At 28.5% G+C, this 19,746-nt stretch overlaps 1 long non-coding RNA gene across 2 annotated transcripts in view; it reads right to left on the bottom strand.

The window, feature by feature from the left end:
• The window catches only part of LOC142320973 (uncharacterized), a 120,310-nt gene that overhangs the window by 30,723 nt on the left and 69,841 nt on the right, over positions 1-19,746 (bottom strand). The gene's annotated exons all lie outside the window — the stretch shown is intronic.

The raw sequence follows: 19,746 nt of genomic DNA, 5'->3' as shown, positions 1-19,746 counted from the left end.
CGGGGCGATCGACGAGCGACGACTCCGAGGAGCCCCCGCCGCCCACCACCAGAAGGTAGCCTCCCTTGATCACCCGTCATCAAACTCCAAGCCTCCATAGATTCGCATCTACTCAGCCTGCCGTCGCCTCTCTTCATTGGCCTTCTCTCGTATCATTGATGCGATCGTAGTCGAGATACATTCCCACTTGTTGCCATTGCTGAGCATTACCTCGATTATATTGTTTGCACCCTCCACACCCTGACCCTCGAGCACTACGCGGAAGTGCGCCATCTAGGCCAAAAAAATAATACATGCTCTGCTGTATCCAGTCCACCGCAATCGTTACAGCGACTTGTATGGCATCTGCCCATCCTGTACAGGTAGTCTCGAAAACATCCATGTCCAGACAGAAACTGGGTGAATTCGTAGCCTGTATTACCATGCTTTCGCTCCACCCAGTTCCTGACGTCTCGTATGAGCCCATAGGTCCACCTTCCTCTGACTCTCGCCATCTGTCACGCCAAGCCATGTAGAGACCGTCGTCAATTGCCTCCTTTCTGTCCCCTCCATTCACTATTGCAGCTCTCATTTGCGCTTGTAAGTCTATGGGCGGTACTCCAGCTATAACCGAAGCCGCCTCGGCGCTGATCGTTCGATACCCTGCGATGACACGTATTTTCAGCCTACGTTGTTGCATAACCAAACGCCTCACGTTCCTTGCCCTCGACAACGCTCCCAGCCATACAGGAACTCCATATAACACCACAGAAGAGTACACACTGGCCAACAGTTTCCTCTTACCCGTCTGAGGACCGCCCTTATTTCTCATTTTCTGTAATAAAAGCGTGTATGCGTTCTTTAGTAAGGGCGTTAAGTATAAAATTTGTAATTTTTAAATTTGTTAATGGTTTATTTGATAATGATTTAAAATTTTAATTGATTATTATTGGTTTTACTTATACATTGTGGTTAAAAGTATTGTAAGATTTGTATCTAAAAGACGTGACGTGATAGAACAATTGTGATAATTTTGAATTTTGGAAATTAGTTAAAGTCAGTATAGATACGTAAAAAAGGCGTTTTCTTTTTCATTTGTTGAATCTGAATCGTAAATTATATATATCGTGTGAAGAGTAGTAATTTGTCGTTACAATAATGTAATTATATTATATTTTTTTAAATAATAAACGAAATAACAAACGAGATTATAGATTTACCGATTTTCCTTAACAATAGTTATTTAAATAAAAATAATAAAGAAAAAAATTGTAAAGATTTCGTTTTCTATAAAAAACATTTTAGTTAACATTATTTTCTACCGTATAAAAACAAACTCCCACTAAAGATACAATTTCAGTCAGGGTAGGACATTGTTCTTTTACCTCAAGTGTTCTCATAATATATTTATAATTTGTTATAATTGGTAAAGAAAAATTTACATTATTGAATACTTCTATATAGAATCAAACAAGAAGGGTTTACAGCAATAGAGATTACGCGTAACCCCTGTCATCATGAATTATTCTATTATTAATTCGATAATTAACGTTTAGTTTAAAAGAGATTTTTTTCTGAATTAGATTAAACCGATCGAATTATTATAGACCGATAATCAGAAAAGTGTAACTCTGATAAATAGCTTATCAAATCTCCATATTGTTTAAATAATTTTAACATTTCAGAAGCTTACTTTTGTTTATACCGTTATAATTATTAAGAATTACTGAGAAAAAATGAATTAGTTAATTAAAAATCCGACTGCTGATGAAAATATACCATTACAAAAACTTATTTTTATGTATTTGTTATTAACTATATTTTCAGGAATTTATAATGTAGGTTTTTTTTAAATCAATTTTAAACGTTTAAGGCACATTTTATCAAGCTGATCTAAAAATTATTATTTAAAAAAAAATTACCTACTCAATATTTATTTTTATATTTTTGTTCTCATAATTCTTATTATTGGATTTAATATCCATCTTAGACTGGCAGTCTAAAAAAAATTCTGGAACAGTGTTTTCTTTATAGCATAGATTTACAAATTAATCGTTTCAAATTTATAATATAAATTTTCACAGTTTTTTCTTCAGAATATTAACTTAGGTATAATTAATTCTATATTCACACATATTCTCGGTTTTTTTTTTTACCGAGAATTGTCTTTTAGTTACATATTATCTGAACAGATTTAATAGAAAATACCTTTTAAAAATAAGATAAATCTTTTATCGGTTAAAAATATACACATTTTCTTGTAAATGAGTTAAAATTTTACCACCAGTAAAATTTGTTATAATATCCAGGTTTTTGTAAATAATTTTGCATTTTATTACGAGTTCAGTCCATAAAATTGGTGTTTGATAAACAGAAATGTATGTATAATGTTTATTTCGTTTAAAAATAAGCTTATGTGTGTACTATTCCGGTATTAGTTTTTCATTCAATATTACAGAGATAATGGTATTCAAACAAACAGAATAGATTGATAACGTATCCTCTCTTTGGTCAACAAATAATATGATATTTCAGTTTAAAATTTTGATAGTAGTACAAATAAATAATAAAAATAAACAAATATCTAAAGCAGATAAAATTTTATTGGAAGTATTTAAAAACTTCTGAAATTATTTAAAAAGACAAACAATATTATTATCGTAAAATAACAAATTAATTTTCTCATTAATTATAATTAGATCTGGATTATGAAGAAGAATATTACCAAAATAATAAAATGAAAATCTAGACACCAGTATAAACATACTATACATACTTCAAATACTTCGAGTGCATTGAATAGGGATTACAGAAGGCCTTTTAAGATGATATTGAACGCCAAAGCCGGAAAAAAAAAATTCCAGTAAAATATTTCCCTTAGGTAATAGATGAGGGTGGATTTGGGGGTACAGTTTTAGTTTTAATACGCATAAAATAACAGATTATTATTTTTAAAGATATGTTTCATCCAAAAAATATTTCATCAAATTTTTAACTTGTAATAAATTAGCTTAAAATAAAAAGTAATAAAATAACTTGTAATAAATTTTAACTACAGTACTTCTGCAATTCGATATTTAGGTTTAATCTACTGTCGCAAGCACGAGCATACAAACACATTCTGATACGCCAATATACATTACCAAATCAGATAAGAAGTTGATTGACCGATGAATTGAAACGTCTTCTATGTAACACGAAATTTCCAACTTAAATGTTTTCACTTCTGTTAAACATCCCGAGAAAAAGGTTGTTTGATAAGTTGATTGAATGACTTCATTTCAGGAGGAGAATGTGAAGATTTGGCTTTCTTTGTCCTTCTTTTTCGCTTTAATCCAATATAAATGTAAAATTTAAGCAATGAATACTTTATATTGTTCTGGAATTAGATAACCTACTGTAAGTTTTATTTATTTTCATAAATACGTCGATATATAAAAATCGGGTAAAAAAAATTGTACAATAAAACCACAAATTATAAAACCGATTTAATTGAAATAATTTTTAGAAAATTTAAGACTTTTTCATTTAAAAAAAAACATTTCGTTAAATATGGAATATAACTGTTGATTTTTCTGGTACAGATTGTTGAAGATGACAAGACTAATATACCAATTTTAATAATATTGTTTCCTACGTTAATTCTTTGAAGTATTGCAGTGGATCATGAAATACAATTTTGTCATTAACTTATAAAAAGATCAATACTGCTCTGACTCCTCAAAATATGTCAAATAAATATCCAAGATATTAATGTGATATGCATTGCTTTGCATATCTTGTAATTAAAATTTTATAAAAATTGTTATTTATACAGTACATTAAAATTGTTTACAAATAACTTTTTCCTACTGGTTGTCTCATTTGTAATGAATTTATTTATTAAAAAATAACAGTATACTGTCTGATTTACTCCATTTTACCTTTTTATTGTAAGATATTTACTTAGGACAATGCAGTAATTTTATTTCGAATTCACAGTAATTAATTTACTACAAATCTAATTTCATATTTTACTCTGATAGAATAACGGCTACGAATTGATTTCCAATATCTGGTGATTAGTAGCTGATGTAACTGATACAGTTACTGATGCAAATTGTTATTCAAAGAAAATAATTTTTGTCCGTTATTTAATAAATAAATAAATACAATTTTTAAATAACCTTTTTGTAATTAGATTTTAAACATTATAATTTTTCTTAAACGTACGTGCACATTCATTCAGAAACATTAAATTTAGATTTATTTCTCGCCCGTCTTTGAGTTTTACATATAAGTATCCAACCAGTTACAATATCTATCTAAACTACATGTTTGAGCTTTTCTATTCTGAATAAAAGCACTTCCACAAAAACCATTAAGCTTTTCACTGTGATTTACAGTTCTCGGATGTGCTGTGGAATGTTCAACCAAAACTCTGAATACATTTAACTGAGAGATTTATTATTTGCACCCACAATTTATGTATACATATTAAATACATAGAAATTAAATTATTTAATTAACCATTATATTTTTTAAACGATGCTACTAAGTTATTTAACTGATATAAAAACTTAAAATCATTACTAATAAAAAACTTAATAATTATTTCTAATTTAATTTACACAACTAATTCAATAAAAATTAATTAAGAAAATATTTTACTCAAAATTTATGGTTTTATTACTTTAAATTAGAAACGAAGAATGTAGAATAATTTAATTTGCCCATTAGTCTTAAATATTAATATTTTTAAGAATAGAAAGCAAGGGCAGAGTGCTCATTATGAAAAATTATGAAGAAAGGAAAGGAAATAGAAAAGAAGGAACGGTGCACTTCTTAAAATATGAACTTACTAAGAACTGATTTAATAATCTTTTACTAAGGGTCCCGTTGTTAAAAACTTGACGTCATTTTAAATCATATTGTGTCAACAACTCAACGTACAACGTTTTTCTCTAAACGCTTCAACAAAGTGATTGTTTCAAGTAACTAGCAGTAAAAAAAAAGTAATAATAATGTTGCAATTAAATTTGTTATATTTTAGTAGTTTTAATTTAATTTATCAATAATTAGATATGCTGGTATTTATAGTTTGTAGAATAAAAATAAAAGCTTAAGTTGAAGAAGGTTGAGACTGCATTACTACCAAACCTGAAAACATTTACAGCTATCTGAAGAAGAACAATAATAATCTTTGTACTTTTATTTATGCCCGTTTAATTTATTACCGTTTTCATGTTTTATTAGTTATATTACATTGTTAATTAATTAGTATTAATAAACAATAAGTAAATATTAAAAAAGCACGGATTTTAATTTAGGTGTATTTTTAAACTAAAAAAATCTTAGTTAGTGTTTCTATATTACCTTTTTTACACTAAATTAGATGTAAAATTATTATTGTACAATATTTAGAATTTTCAGATTCTTTTTTATACAATTGTTTTCATTGTTGATTGTACTATTATTATTATTAACACTTGAAATTTGCATTGTATGTTCAGTTCCTATGCAAGTTCACAATCTTCTCTGTCTTCATCACTTTAACTACGACTGTAGTTAAATAAATGACTGAAGTATGATAAATTTCTCCGTCATTTCGTCATTAGCGTTCCATCTTCTTATACTCAATTTCAACTTTTTTTTACATGTTCGCAATATAGTTTCCAATCATGTTTATTCATTTCATTCATTTTTCCTCAGTTAATTTTTAATATTTGACATTAAAATGTTGTGTTACTACCAACATTTTTTTTCAGAGCCGACCATACCATCTCGATCGGACTTAAATCGGGATGGTAAGGTGGAAGTCGCAGAGCCTGATGCCCGTGTTTTTTTCAATAGTTTATCTAAATGGTTTTTAAATTTCTGTATCATTTAATTATGTCATAGAATTGTGGTTTTAACAAGCTTTATTGAACAGAAGAATGTTATTTTTTCTATTCAATTAATCACGCCACATTTCCTATCATTTGAATTCGGAGGCTTCTCTGAAAGTGAATTATGGTTTGGCGCATTATCGATAACAATAATACCTGGAGGGGGGATGACCAGGAACGAATTTTTCAGATCCCACTTCATGAAATTGTTGTTGGTGCTGTCGCGATAGTCACCGCTTTTTGAACTCGTTTTCCCTGTTAACATCGCGTTTGGAATGGACCCCATTTTTCCTCCAGAGTGGATTATGATTAATCGATTGCCTTTATTAATCGGCAATTTTACGCCTGCACCACTGTCATCCGACCACAATTTTGTTGTCGAATGAGAACGATTCGTCCAAATAAATAATCAAAGAATTTGCTTTTCTACGGTAGGTCATTTTTGTTAAATATTCTGTCCTCTTCCATCGGATGTCTTTTTGCATCACAAGTGTTCTATTATTATCAGTTTTACACTTCATGAATTCTACCTCTTTCAGGATAGCTGCTAGTGTAGTTCTAGAACCTTTAAATTGATTGAATACTCTTTTGAAGTTCTTTTCTTCGGAAAAAATAATTGATTTTTTCTAGGCAGTTCATTATGTTTTGCATTAAACTCGTTAACCGTTCTTTTTATAACGCCTTGATCAAAACTGCTTCATCCAGTAACTGGTTTTCAACGTTGTTCATCCTTTTTTAGTTTGTTGAATGAATACGACTGCAATTTAGATTTAAGAAAACCCTGTTTTTCTTTTCGGATTTTTTGGATTTGTGAACTTGAAATTTAACAAGCTGCAGCTGCAGCGGTTCTTCCTTCATATTTTTGAATGCGTATTAAATTTGTGACATCATTCAATTTTCCTAATTTTATAGCTTCTTTCTTCACAAAATCGTATCTTATTAATTATTTCACGTGCTTGACTACGGAGCTCTTTATTCTTTTTATAATCAATAGGTGCAATAAATACTATCTTAAATCTCTTTAGGACTCAAATTATCTTAAATAGTTCACACAAAATCCGCCCACCATCCATCCACCCACCACACACTTTATTTATTAATAAAGTTTAGTTATAATCTATTTAATACAAGTATAAATTATTCCTTTTTGTAGTGTACACAGTAAGAAATATATATATATATATATATAAGTACGCTAAATATTTAAAAAAATTGTATGAAATTAAACAAAATGATAATAAATTTTAATTTTGGAAACATTATTCCTCTTTCTAAAAATGGTTAAACATGCTGTATTGCAGAATACTCGGTTTGTGAATGAGCCTTATGTTACGAGAAAATTAATATAATGCCTTCCACAGCGACTGTCTGCCTCGTGCAAACAAGTTTTTATTTTCATATAAAATATCAGTTTATAACTTACAGCTGAAGATTTTCTGTACTTTATTATCTGTACAATATGCTAAATTGTTGCCTGTAATTAGTCTTTGAAGGAATTACTTTTGTTCTTGTCGTTATTTTGGTTTTCCCATCTCATGAATACATGAAACTTCTGACTTCTATAAATAATACAATCAACAAGCAAAGATTTAACCGTTTTGATTTCAAAATAAAATTGGTAACCGATTCTTTGTCTCAAGATGTTTATTTTCAAACTACTTCAGGATGTCTCCGTGAAGATAAAATATATTACCGAAGTGCAGATTAATTATTACCATTAGTGAGCGATTCTTTCTTCATTATCTTTTAATACTAATCACTGAGTAGGGAGGAATAGTGGAGCACAGTCTCTCTAAGATTTTGCCAAACCATTCACTGAAATCTTTATCAGAAAAGATTCTCCTCAATTTAATCGATAGTCTTGAAATCTTTGGAAATGAATGTCTCTTTTTTCACTACAAGTATGTCAACAAAATTTTCATTCCGAATGCCATCTCACATTCAGTTACATTAAACAATCACGTGTTTTCATATCCTCAACGATATTTTGTTACTTCTGGAGGAACTGGAGAATTACTATTTTGTTTTCCATTTGTTAAATTTTGTTAGATCACAGAAAATATGGGTCTAGTTGTTTTTCAACTTTTGAATGCTTTTTTTTGTAATTGTTCTGTCAGTCTACAAAAATATTTGCATGTCTTTTCAAACTATCTATTTAATTTAATTTTGTTTTTGTAAATATCTTTCATGTTTTTAATTCTAATTACCGGTAAAATTTATTGTGTTCATTAAAAACAATAGATTCGGAGTGACAGTACAAGGTGAAAAGATAAAGATGCTACGATGTGCTGATGATATAGTAATTCTAGCCGAGAGTAAAAAGGATTTAGAAGTAACAATGAACGGCATAGATGAAGTCCTACGCAAGAACTGTCGAATGAAAATAAACAAGAACATAACAAAAGTAATGAAATGTAGTAGAAATAACAAAGATGGATCACTGAATGTGAAAATAGGAGGAGAAAAGATTATGAAGGTAGAAGAATTTTTTTATTTGGGAAGTAGAATTATTAAAAATGGACGAAGCAGGAGCGATATAAAATGCCGAATAGCACAAGCTAAACGAGCCTTCAGTAAGAAATATAATTTGTTTACATCAAAAATTTAAATGTTCAGGAAAAGATTTTTGAAAGTGTATGTTTGGAGTGTCGCTTTATATGGAAGTGAAACTTGGACAATCGGAGTATCTGAGAAGAAAAGATTAGAAGCTTTTGAAATGTGGTGCTATAGGAGAATGTTAAAAATCAGATGGGTGGATAAAGTGACAAATGAAGAGGTATTGCGGCAAATAGATGAAGAAAGAAGCATTTGGAAAAATATAGTTAAGAGAAGAGACAGACTTATAGGCCAGATACTAAGGCATCCTGGAATAGTCGCTTTAATATTGGAAGGACAGGTAGAAGGAAAAAATTGTGTGGGCAGGCCACGTTTGGAATATGTAAAACAAATTGTTAGGGATGTAGGAGGTAGAGGGTATACTGAAATGAAACGACTAGCACTAGATAGGGAATCTTGGAGAGCTGCATCAAACCAGTCAAATGACTGAAGACAAAAAAAAAACAATAAATCCCGTCTTACTTTAACTGTATGCAATAAATTAAAAGTAAATGGAGTTTTTGGTCTATATACCATCAGTAATCTAGATCAGTAAAGTGCTAGCTTGATTTAATTCACTTTCATTAGCAAAACTTTGGAAGTTTTAAATAAAGCAGGTTACTCATATAGCAGCATGACCATTTCTAACAGCTAAAGGTTTTGGGCTAGAATAGAGAGGCTAAGGATAACTTATAATTTCTTGCTAGTTCGTTGTTTTATTGATGTTTATGATCACTTGATGTCTTTAATGCTTAAACTCTTAAAATCCCATAGCAACTCTTTAGCGTGTAGTTTTAAATCATACGTACAAAAAGTAACTTACGTTTGTGCCTAGCGTGGAGATGGGTGGGGATAGAGCCGCCATCTTGGCGTCAAAACGTTTCCATACTCAGTACTCATCAAGCTATAGTAGCGTTGTAACTGTTATTTGTAGCGTTAGAACTGTGTGCGTTGTTGTAACTGTGATTTTTCTACTTTGTTCGTTGTCAATTATTGAAATGTGCGCTTCCATAGAAAATCCCGTGAGTTGTAAGGTGCGTTCAGTCAGGTTCTTAGTGACAAAAAAAAAAAAACCTAAAACCAATTGAAATCTATCGGCAACTTTGTAGGGTGTAAGGAGATGGAATAATGAGTGATAGTGGACTGAAGCAGTGGTGCATTCAGTTTAAAAATGGCCGCACCAATGTTCATGAAGTGGATCGTAGTGGTCGGCCTAGCCTTGTGACTGATGAACTGACGATGAAAATCAACGATAAAATTCGTGAAAATCGTCGCATTACGATTACAGAACTCTCGCTTCATTTCCCCCAAATTTAACGAAGTTTACTGCATGAAATTGTATCGGGGAAGCTTGGTTATCACAAGTTTTTTCCAAGTTGGGTGCCAAAAATCTAAGGCGGCACATTTCTACAGACAAGGAATTGAAAAACTTGTGCATCATTATGATAAGTGCCTCAGTTTAAATGGTGACTATGTAGAAAAATATTTTAGATTGTGCCTTTCAAATATATATAATAAAATTTCTTTTTTTTACTTGGTTAGTTTTTTATTTCAAAACGTAAGTTACTTTCTGGGCAGCCCTCGTAATTAATAAGTTGCATATATTTTTTTGTTTTTTTAAGAATATGTTTTTGTTGAAAATCATTTAAAACGAATAGAATCTTAAAAAATTTTGGAACATTTTTTACCGTAGTCAATCTTTTACAATTAAATCAGCACATTTATACAGTAAATTAAATTTTAATTTAAATATAATCTAGGTGATAGCTAATTTTGTATATTTTTGAAAATTTTGTTCAATTTTTGAATTTGTTTTCAAAATTACATAAAATAAATACAATCTGGATAAATTAAATGGCAAGGCAAAAGGATCATGTAACATTATCAGGGTGAACTAAAATCACAGTCTTTTTGAGAGGTATATTCATGTATATGTTATATCTAATGTAATTGCTGTAAAATCTGAAAATTGAGCAACCCAAATGCAAATGAATATGCAGCATGTTTATAAGATGAATTTTAAAATTTCTTGATGATATTAATTGTGAAAATTTAGATAAACGTATTTTTCTGTAGAATAATTAAAAATTAACAATAAAAGAGACTTTATCTAATAAATGGTTGATGTCATATCTTGTCTATCCCAAATCTTTTTTAATCCGTTTCATATACAACAAAAATCAAAACTCTTCAATTAATGAAGAATCAAAATAATGCTTAAGATAAAAAAATTATAACTATTTATTTTCAATATAAATAAAAAATTACTAGATAAAAAGAAACATATATTAGAGATCTTTCATTAACAGAAAATAGTCTTTTATTTTAATAATATTTAAGCTTTTCGTATAGCGTTACAACAAAATTTAAAGTAACAGCTCCTGTTTATATTATGTTATGACTGACGATAATAAAAACACAGGAATTTTCGGGTGTTAATTATCCATTATTACTGATCGACAAAATTAATAGTTTTACATAGTGGAAACGCATTCTGACCGCAAGGATCCATTACAATGCCTGTCTCATATCACATAGTTAATTTTCCTGTAAGCAATCTCCCAGCTACCAGCTTGCTTGTTCTCGGTCTAAAGTGCCGTCTCTCCCCTTGGAACATTAATATATTAATTATATTGCGTGTTACATTAATAAAGCCCAGAAGCTTAATTACCTGACTTTCTCCTTGGGCTAAATTCTATTTGTCTGGAAATTAACGATTTAGGAGAAATTCCGATCTAAAGTGTAAAAAAAAAATTCTACGTTAATGTTCTTTAAAATTCAAAATTGCCTTAATTATTATCAATTAAGAATTTTTTGTAAAGGAATTTTTTTAATAAATTAAGTAAATCATAAAATTAGCAATTCTGCCTTGATATTGGAAAGCGATGAAGCGCGCCAACTTAAAATTAAGAAAATAATAATAAAGTAATAATAATAATAATTTTAATAAACGTTACTAGAAATTTAATCAACAATCTTTTATTTTTTTGCTGCTGGTTTTGTAAAATATTTATTCTTAGCACGTACTTTAAAACGATATAATTCTTCAGTTAGAGATGAAGGTCTAGTTTCAATTTTGATATACTTTTTTTAAGAATTTTCTTGTTACCGAGTGCTCCAACTTTCATTTAATTAATTTTTGACACATAACATTAAAATGCATGCTTCTTATATAAATCACCTTAAAATGTAATGTGGGGAAAAAGAGTATGACCTCCTTTCACACTAAAGTTTGTTGTTGTCGAATGATTTTAATTTATTCATACTGGAAATTACTAGCAGTCGCCTGCTCAGTTACAAAACAGGGTACTGTAAGTACCCTGTTTTTATCTCAACTGAAAGACAACAATTTGTTGTTTTCCAAGTGAAAATACACGTTGACTCTTGAATTTGAACATAATACAACAGTATCCGAAGCTAGTATTTTCAAGCTTTATTTTTAATTATAAAAATGGAAATTTTACTACTAATTTTAATAAGGCTGATAAAGGAAATAATTTTATACTCTAAAATAAATTTTAATGATACAGATTACGTAAGCAGATAAAAATTAATGATAAAAATTACCAAGTACCTTGCATTTTTATAAGGTATTCGTACATCCTTTATCATGACTATAATTTATTAAGGGACTATCAAATCGAAGTTAGACATCTAACATATCTTAGGATATGAAACCGCTAACACCATTACTAGTGGGAAGTAAACTGGATCTGAGGCTTGGTAGTATAAAGGCAACTATAGACGCTTTTCACCGAGAGGAAAATCGCACTCAAATTCCTTAACCATGAAAAGTGAAATGCTCTTAAAATTTGTAAAATAAAATAAAAATTTTTTTCACCTCATGAAATTAAGAATATAAAACGTCGGAAAAATTAATTATTTTACAAGTTTGGAAAGAGATTTAAAACAAAAAATTGCAAAAACTATGAAATATTTTTCACTAAGATGAAGTATTTATTTCACACTAATAATTTAAGAGTACATCCGTACATCATAAATAACTCAAATCTATCTTCCTTTTAATAACATTTGTTGATGTACAATATATATTTGTGTGCAGTTCGCGATATAGTCAGTCGGTTTTTATCAAATAAGGTATACATGTTAGGCAACATTTTTATCTAAATTTTTGGAAAGTAATTCAAAGGATTCTTGTTCCTCTGTTTACAGAGTAAACAGTAGTACCAAGTTCAGATTCTTTCCTGTACTGGGACACTACCACATTCAGTATCGTTTAAATAGAAGCGTGTGAAAAAGAATTTGACGTCCTCTTGGATTTATTTCACTGGTTATTATTCTCTAAGATAAATAATTTTATGATACCTTTAATGGAATAATCATGATTAGATGTAAATATGAAAATATTTCATTGGAAATAAAACATGCCTTGTGTTTTGGATTAAAATAACTAATTTTATTTAGTTGTGAATTTTTCATGCGTGTAGGCTACAATAAGTTATCCTTCTATAGTTAATTATATATTAAAATTTTAATTACGAACTATTTTCTACTTTATATGTATTTTTACTCATTAAGTAATATGTAAGTTTCATCCAAAAAATTTAATGAAGTGTCTTTTGGGAACAAGACAAGATTTGAGCGAAATATGTTTTCAAACTAACAAAAAAATAAAAAAATAATTTTTTGCAAAGCAACGAGTTGAAGATGAGTTATTATTATATACCATCATAAAAAATGACCAAGGTGGTCTTTATGAGATGATGGTCAACCGATAGGCTAAAATTTTTACGTAAAAAACAATTTTGTTAATGAATAGAATTTTTTTAGTGATTTACTTTAGCTACCTTCAGAAAATCCAAATGCTGAAACTACCACTTATTACTAAATAACTAATAAAAATGTTTTAATCTATTTTTTATTCGTGTTGATATATTAAATGAAGAGCTCAAAGATAACAGTTAAGTAAATTCAGTGAGGTGTTATATACATGTATGTATATATATATATATATATATATATATATATATATATATATATATACACACACACACACACACACACCCAATAGTGAGTATACGTTAGTTAACTATTAATGCTGACATAGTTTACCAGCAGTTGTAAAGTAACGAGATCTTATTTTGATTTGTCACTTTGGGTTTAGTCAACTGAGTTAGATGACCGTCTCAGGAAACCCTAGGGATACAAGCTTCGTGGAAAAAGGGAGAGAAATAATATTCCCCGCTACACGGTACTCCTCATAGTGGAGGACTCTGCATGACGGCTAAATTATCCTGTCACCCTTCCTAATCCAAAAATATCACTCTCATATTTTATATTGCACTTCTTACTTGCGCTCTACTAGCAGAATAAATGCTCTTTTGCTTTCTTAATTTACAAGCTATTTGTAAAAAATAATAACATAACACAATGACGTATTTTATTGAATTACTAATAATAAGGAAACGTTTATAATAAATTTATCCAAACGTAATATAATTAAGATTTAATTATTATTTTCAGAACAATTTTAAAAATAAACGAAATAGATATGAGCAAAATTTAGTTACAATGGTTTTTAAACTATTAGTGAGCAACATGATGTGAAACAGGTACATCTCTGGTAAAGGCGTCTGTCTAGTTTAAACAGCTTAGAATTTAATCTAATAAAAGATCAGTTTCTTGAATGTAAGTATGCTAGGCCATAAAGAAATGAAATATCGTTGTATGAAATCTTAATGAGTATTATAAATATGTATTCTAACGACTTTTATGTACCAAAAAAATACCTTCTACATCTGTGTTATCTATTTAACTACACTCTATATATACCTTATACTTTATGAACTTATTTTTCCATCTCTTTTCACTGTAAAATAGTATTATCTAGACGTCATTGTAACAAAAATAAAAAAAAGTTTTGAATATTTGTTCTGTTACCTGTGTGGGTTTGAATAAAATCAGACTAATTTATTTTTTCTAATTATATGATCGTATTCATTATTAATTAGAAGCAATTAACATAAAGCTTGTATTACATTTATACATTAACATGTTGCTTTATAGTTAGTTATCTGTGTGACTATTAGTGGATGTGTATACATAAAAATTTAAGATAGAAGAGGTATAATATTACACCATTGCACTATTCTGAGGGTTCCTTTCTCTAAATGATTTAAATTAATTAGCAGTTCCATGAGGTGAATGGTTTAAAAGTAAAAATATTTTTGATGGTTTGTTATCTGCTCTAGACTAAATAAAGGACTGATGGCCATCATTATTTTATTTTATGTAGTTTAGCGAAGAATGCAGTAAAAAACACTATTCCTTCTTTTCTCCTATCTGTTCGTTGTCTTTCAATGCTACGTAATTTTCACACGCTGTTTTTACCATCTCTCATGTAACTTTCAATTTTAACAACTCTTAAGTACATTTACAACATGAGTACAATGTACGAACGTAAATATTTTGTGCAATTAAATTCATTTTTTGAGATTACCTCATTTGTTATTTACATTCAACATTTACTGTATTGTTTTTGATTTTATAAACTGAAGGTATTTAAATAATATTTCCATATGTTACGGGAAACTGTAGAATTAAAGAAAATCTTTTGCTTTTTTCCTTTAATTCTATTTTTGGAAATTTTTAAAATAAAATATTTTACTGATTCATTTTATTGTTTGATTGAATCAGATTTATAAAAAAAATTGTTTTATCTAACGAAAGAGAAATTATGTGTTTTAGTAATAACAAAAGATTATTTACTGCAATAATAATTTTTTGATATAAATATTGTTAAATCTTTAAGCTGAATAATTTTTAATTTAAATCGGTTACTAATTTGGATTGAAAATATATACTTTGATTTCCTATAAAGAATTAGAAAAATGATTTTAGTTAATTTATTCTCCTTTTAATTATTTAAAAAATAATACCCAATTATGGTAGTAGAATCCTGGCTTAATTGTTTTCTTACATCTTAACTCCGCAAAGCAATGGAAGACAAAAACTGTGATAGAAGAGGGAATTTTAAAATACCGAATGAAGTTAGAAAATAAACAGTACATATGATATGATAGTCTTATCAATTAAGGTAGCGAAAATAGGTAGAACAAAAACAAATATCTGAGACAGTCGCTAACGGGTATCAAAAGATGAAGTAAACATGAAGAGAAGAATACAATTGGCCAAGAAAGCCTTTAACAAGACAAGAACAAACGATTTGCACAGGTGCTGATTTTGTGCTGAAGAAATAACTGATATAACGATTCGAGTGGTATCTTTTGTTATACGGGCGTGAAAAATAAACGTTACAAAAAAGAGAGAAGAATAATATGAAAAAAATTAACTATCGTTATGATGGATGAAATTAAAGGAAACAAAAGTGTATTGATTGAGTGAACTGAGAAGGTGATTTGCAAATTGGTGAGAATAGAACTCGTAAAATTAAAAAAAAAAGAAGGAATATGATTGGAAACAATATGAAAAAAAGGATTTTTTATTAAATCTCTCAAGATAATACAGATGTAAAGGAGAAACAGGAAGAAAAACGGAGGTCGAATCGATAGACAAACTTACGAATGGAAAGTATAGGATGACCGAGGACTAGCATTAAAAAAGGTAAAATTAAAGGAAATATTAGTCTGCCTCTCTGCAGAATACAATGTAATAATGAGAGTTGATATATGTTCTACCTTTTTTTAAGTCTTCAGACATCTGACTGGTTTTATCAATTTCATTCTGTTTTGTACTAAATTTTCTTTTCTTCAGATATGTATTTTATAGTCTGTCATCCTCTTCAGTTTTAATTTTTTACTTCCCTGTATTACTCTTTCAAATAAAGTAACCAACTTCTCAATAATGAATCAATTAGTAATAAATTAAATAACACTGAATGTCTAATACAATACTATTTTTACAAGATTCTACAAAAAATCTTTTCCAGCTTATACTTATTTTCTACAGTTTAAAAAAATACTTAGTCCGAATTATTAGCAAATATATCCTTGTTACTTAACCAGATTAAATGAACATAGTATGAAACAGAAAAAATTATGATTTAACATTATATTATGTAGGTTCCATTAATTCACATACATAAGTTTAACTTCTCAATGTAGCGTAGTCCTGCAGAATTTCGTAATGACACTTTTATCTTTCTTCATTTTAGTTCTATGATCTTGTTTTTCCTTATTTCATATAATAATTTTTGTTATTAAAAAATGTTATAGATGATATTCTACATTTATTCTTAGACTTTATATTTTGACTTTTATTATATTAACAAATTTTCTCATCATCTAAAAAAAATTGTTTTACACAATTCTTTTCAATAAGGAAATTCTATAGTAGTGTTTTTAATTAACTGTTAGTATAAATATTAGTTGGCTACCTTATCTTGTTGTTGATAATTTCGAGCAAATTGTAATAAAATACGCAATATGTAAAACTTTAATTATAACACAAAACATCAATAATTATGAAATATAAATAAGATTGATTATTTATCAAATTACATTTTTTTATCGTGTATTTTTTTGTAGACTGGATCTCATTTCTTTTTTTATTAAAATTTTTACTGTTAAATCACATCATTCGATTTTTTTTTAATTTTCCCTATGTACGCTAGGACAAAATAAATTTCTTTGTGTGGAATGTATTCCCAACAGAATTCACCGTTGTTCGATAAATTGGTTGACACGTATGATTAGGTTCTTTTACGCAACTTACAAAAACTATATAAAAATTTGAAGAAATATAAATGTAGAGAATAGATATCGTTTGCTTCAAGACGATAATCAAAAATTGTCTATAATTATATAATTATATTGTCTATAATTATTATAATTTGAAGAATCACAAAAAGCGTTGGACAAGCGAATTGCAATAAAAATAAAATGTGTATATTTTTATTATTTATTTCTTACTGGCGTTCTTAAAAATTTTTTCCTCAAAAATAATTTTACTGATAAAAAAGCAACTTAACATTTTTTTTTTATTATTTTTTATTTTTTAACAGTAAATTACTAAATTCAATGTAAAGATCCATTAACAAATCAATTAATACGAAAATTAATCTAATTAAAAAAAATCCCTTTCGGCACGCCGGAAGGCGGAGGTAGATTTCACGGTTGCTAAGTAGGAGATAAAAAAGATTTCCACCTTAAAGACAAGATTTCCACTTCAAATTTACCCAATTAGACAATGGTTGAATGTGAAAAAAATTTCACTTGTTTAGCATACGACAAGCCCCATCTTCTTACAATTCCAGCAACATTTTGGTCATCCCTTGCCGTAAGGGTTGGTCATATCAAAAATTGTTAGAGACAAAAGTTTTAGGTAATGTTTAGATGACTAACGACCACTTTAAACCGGTTTGATACTGCGCCTATAAGAGAGGTAGGATTGTTTTGTCTTTACAACCCCATTTTGTCCATCCCCTGGGGCAATGATTGGTGATATAAAAATCTTTAGTTACATACGTTTTAGGCCCTTATCCAAAGAAGTTCCATCCCCATAATCCGATTTTGCCCGTTAAGGAACTCGACCGAAATTTTTAGGTCGTATCAATTTGAAAGTGATTGGCGCAAAATTACGGCAGTTTTCGTGTCCAAAAGAAAGTGATATATATATATATATATAAACTTTTGAACTGACGGTGGTTTTAGGGTTTGGGGGATGTGAAACGTGAAGATATGTCGATTTTTCCGGAAGTCGAATCCATGGTACCCATTACAATAGGTAGCTTTCTTGTGAAATCTACCTAAAAATATGTTAAATCACTTAAACCATCTTGATAGATAATTTGAAATTGAAAAAAAAAACGAATGCCCCAATAATGCTAGATGTTACAAGTTAAATATTGGAGTAATTTTACTTTACTATTAATTTTATACTATTGGGATTGCAACATAATATTTTATAAGGCGGATGAGATGTATGAAATGATACCTTTAAAAAAAAATTCCAACCCTTGACCGGAATCGATCTTATACCAGCTGATTAAAAGTCACCACGCTCACCGTGATATATAATGGTTTAATTATTAATAAATAATTAAAATAATTTTATTTTTAATTATTAATAATTTAATTTAAAATACTGATTTTTTTACAATACATTTGGATATTGATTTTATTATATCAAACAATTTTAATTTTTATGAAATTTGTTTTCAATAATTTCATCCGAAGGCAGTCATTTGCAGGTATGAGACTGAATAAAACTATAAATATTCTAAATCATTTACCATTTATAAAACTTGTAAAGCTGCTTCGGTATTAGAATATCCCATAATTAGAAAGAGTTTTTTTATTCTTTCCCATCAGTCACAATCAAAATAATTTAATTACTTTTTAGTACATTTATATGATATGGTTTAGAAAAGATTGATGTTTGTATAGCTTTATCGTTGTCAAATTTTTAACAATATATTTTTTTCTAATATAATAAAAAATGGATGAGTAGAATTATACGACTATTTTCTCTTGTTGCCTATTTGTCCAATTAACAAACATTGTAACTGTACTACATAACTAAAAAATCTTAAATTTGGCAGGGAAATGAAACTGATTGCTGCACATATTATGATCTATCGTTTAATTACTATTATTCTTTTCTAATTCAGAATATTTAAAATAATAACCTAACTTCAAAAACGTAGAAAATCCGAGGCCACATGTTACAAATTCTGTTTATTATTAAGTAACAATTTTCAGCTCTAAACATTAACAGCTCATAAACAGCTCTAAACATTAACAGCTCCAAAGTTTCGTGGAAATTTTGATTTCTTTCTGCTAAAATAGCTATTATTATAACAGTTGTCATTTATCAGAAAATATAACTGTAATGGCTTTCAAGATATCAGAGAAAGAAGTATTTTGATCTTCCGTATGTTTTATTTTTTCATTAATTTCTTTGTCAAAGCCATTTCTGGTATAGAGATGTGTTACTTATCTCCTATATTTCTTTTTTATCTAGGTAATAGTTATTTTTGTGTTAGTCACAACCCATCATTAAAATTAAATTAATTTATAGACAGGTAGTTAATATATAATTATTGTTTTTTTATTTATTATTATGTAATAAATTGAAAATAAACTAATTGTGTTATACCTGTAAGAAATTGAATAAAAATTGGTTATCAAATGAAATTTAAAATTTTACAAAGCAAATAATGTAACGGATATGTTTTTAAGATAAATTAAATATTCCCTCTAACTAATCGTTTAAAGAATCGGTGCAATGCAAGTTTTTAAAGAATACGATTGTCTAAAGGAAAAGAAGAATTTATTATACAAATTTAAAAGCTAAAAGAACTTTCTAAAGACTAATAGCAACT

The sequence above is a fragment of the Lycorma delicatula genome, chromosome 3, assembly GCF_047948215.1.
Source record: "Lycorma delicatula isolate Av1 chromosome 3, ASM4794821v1, whole genome shotgun sequence".
Lineage (NCBI taxonomy): Eukaryota > Metazoa > Arthropoda > Insecta > Hemiptera > Fulgoridae > Lycorma > Lycorma delicatula.
This window is presented reverse-complemented; position numbering and strand designations above follow the sequence as displayed.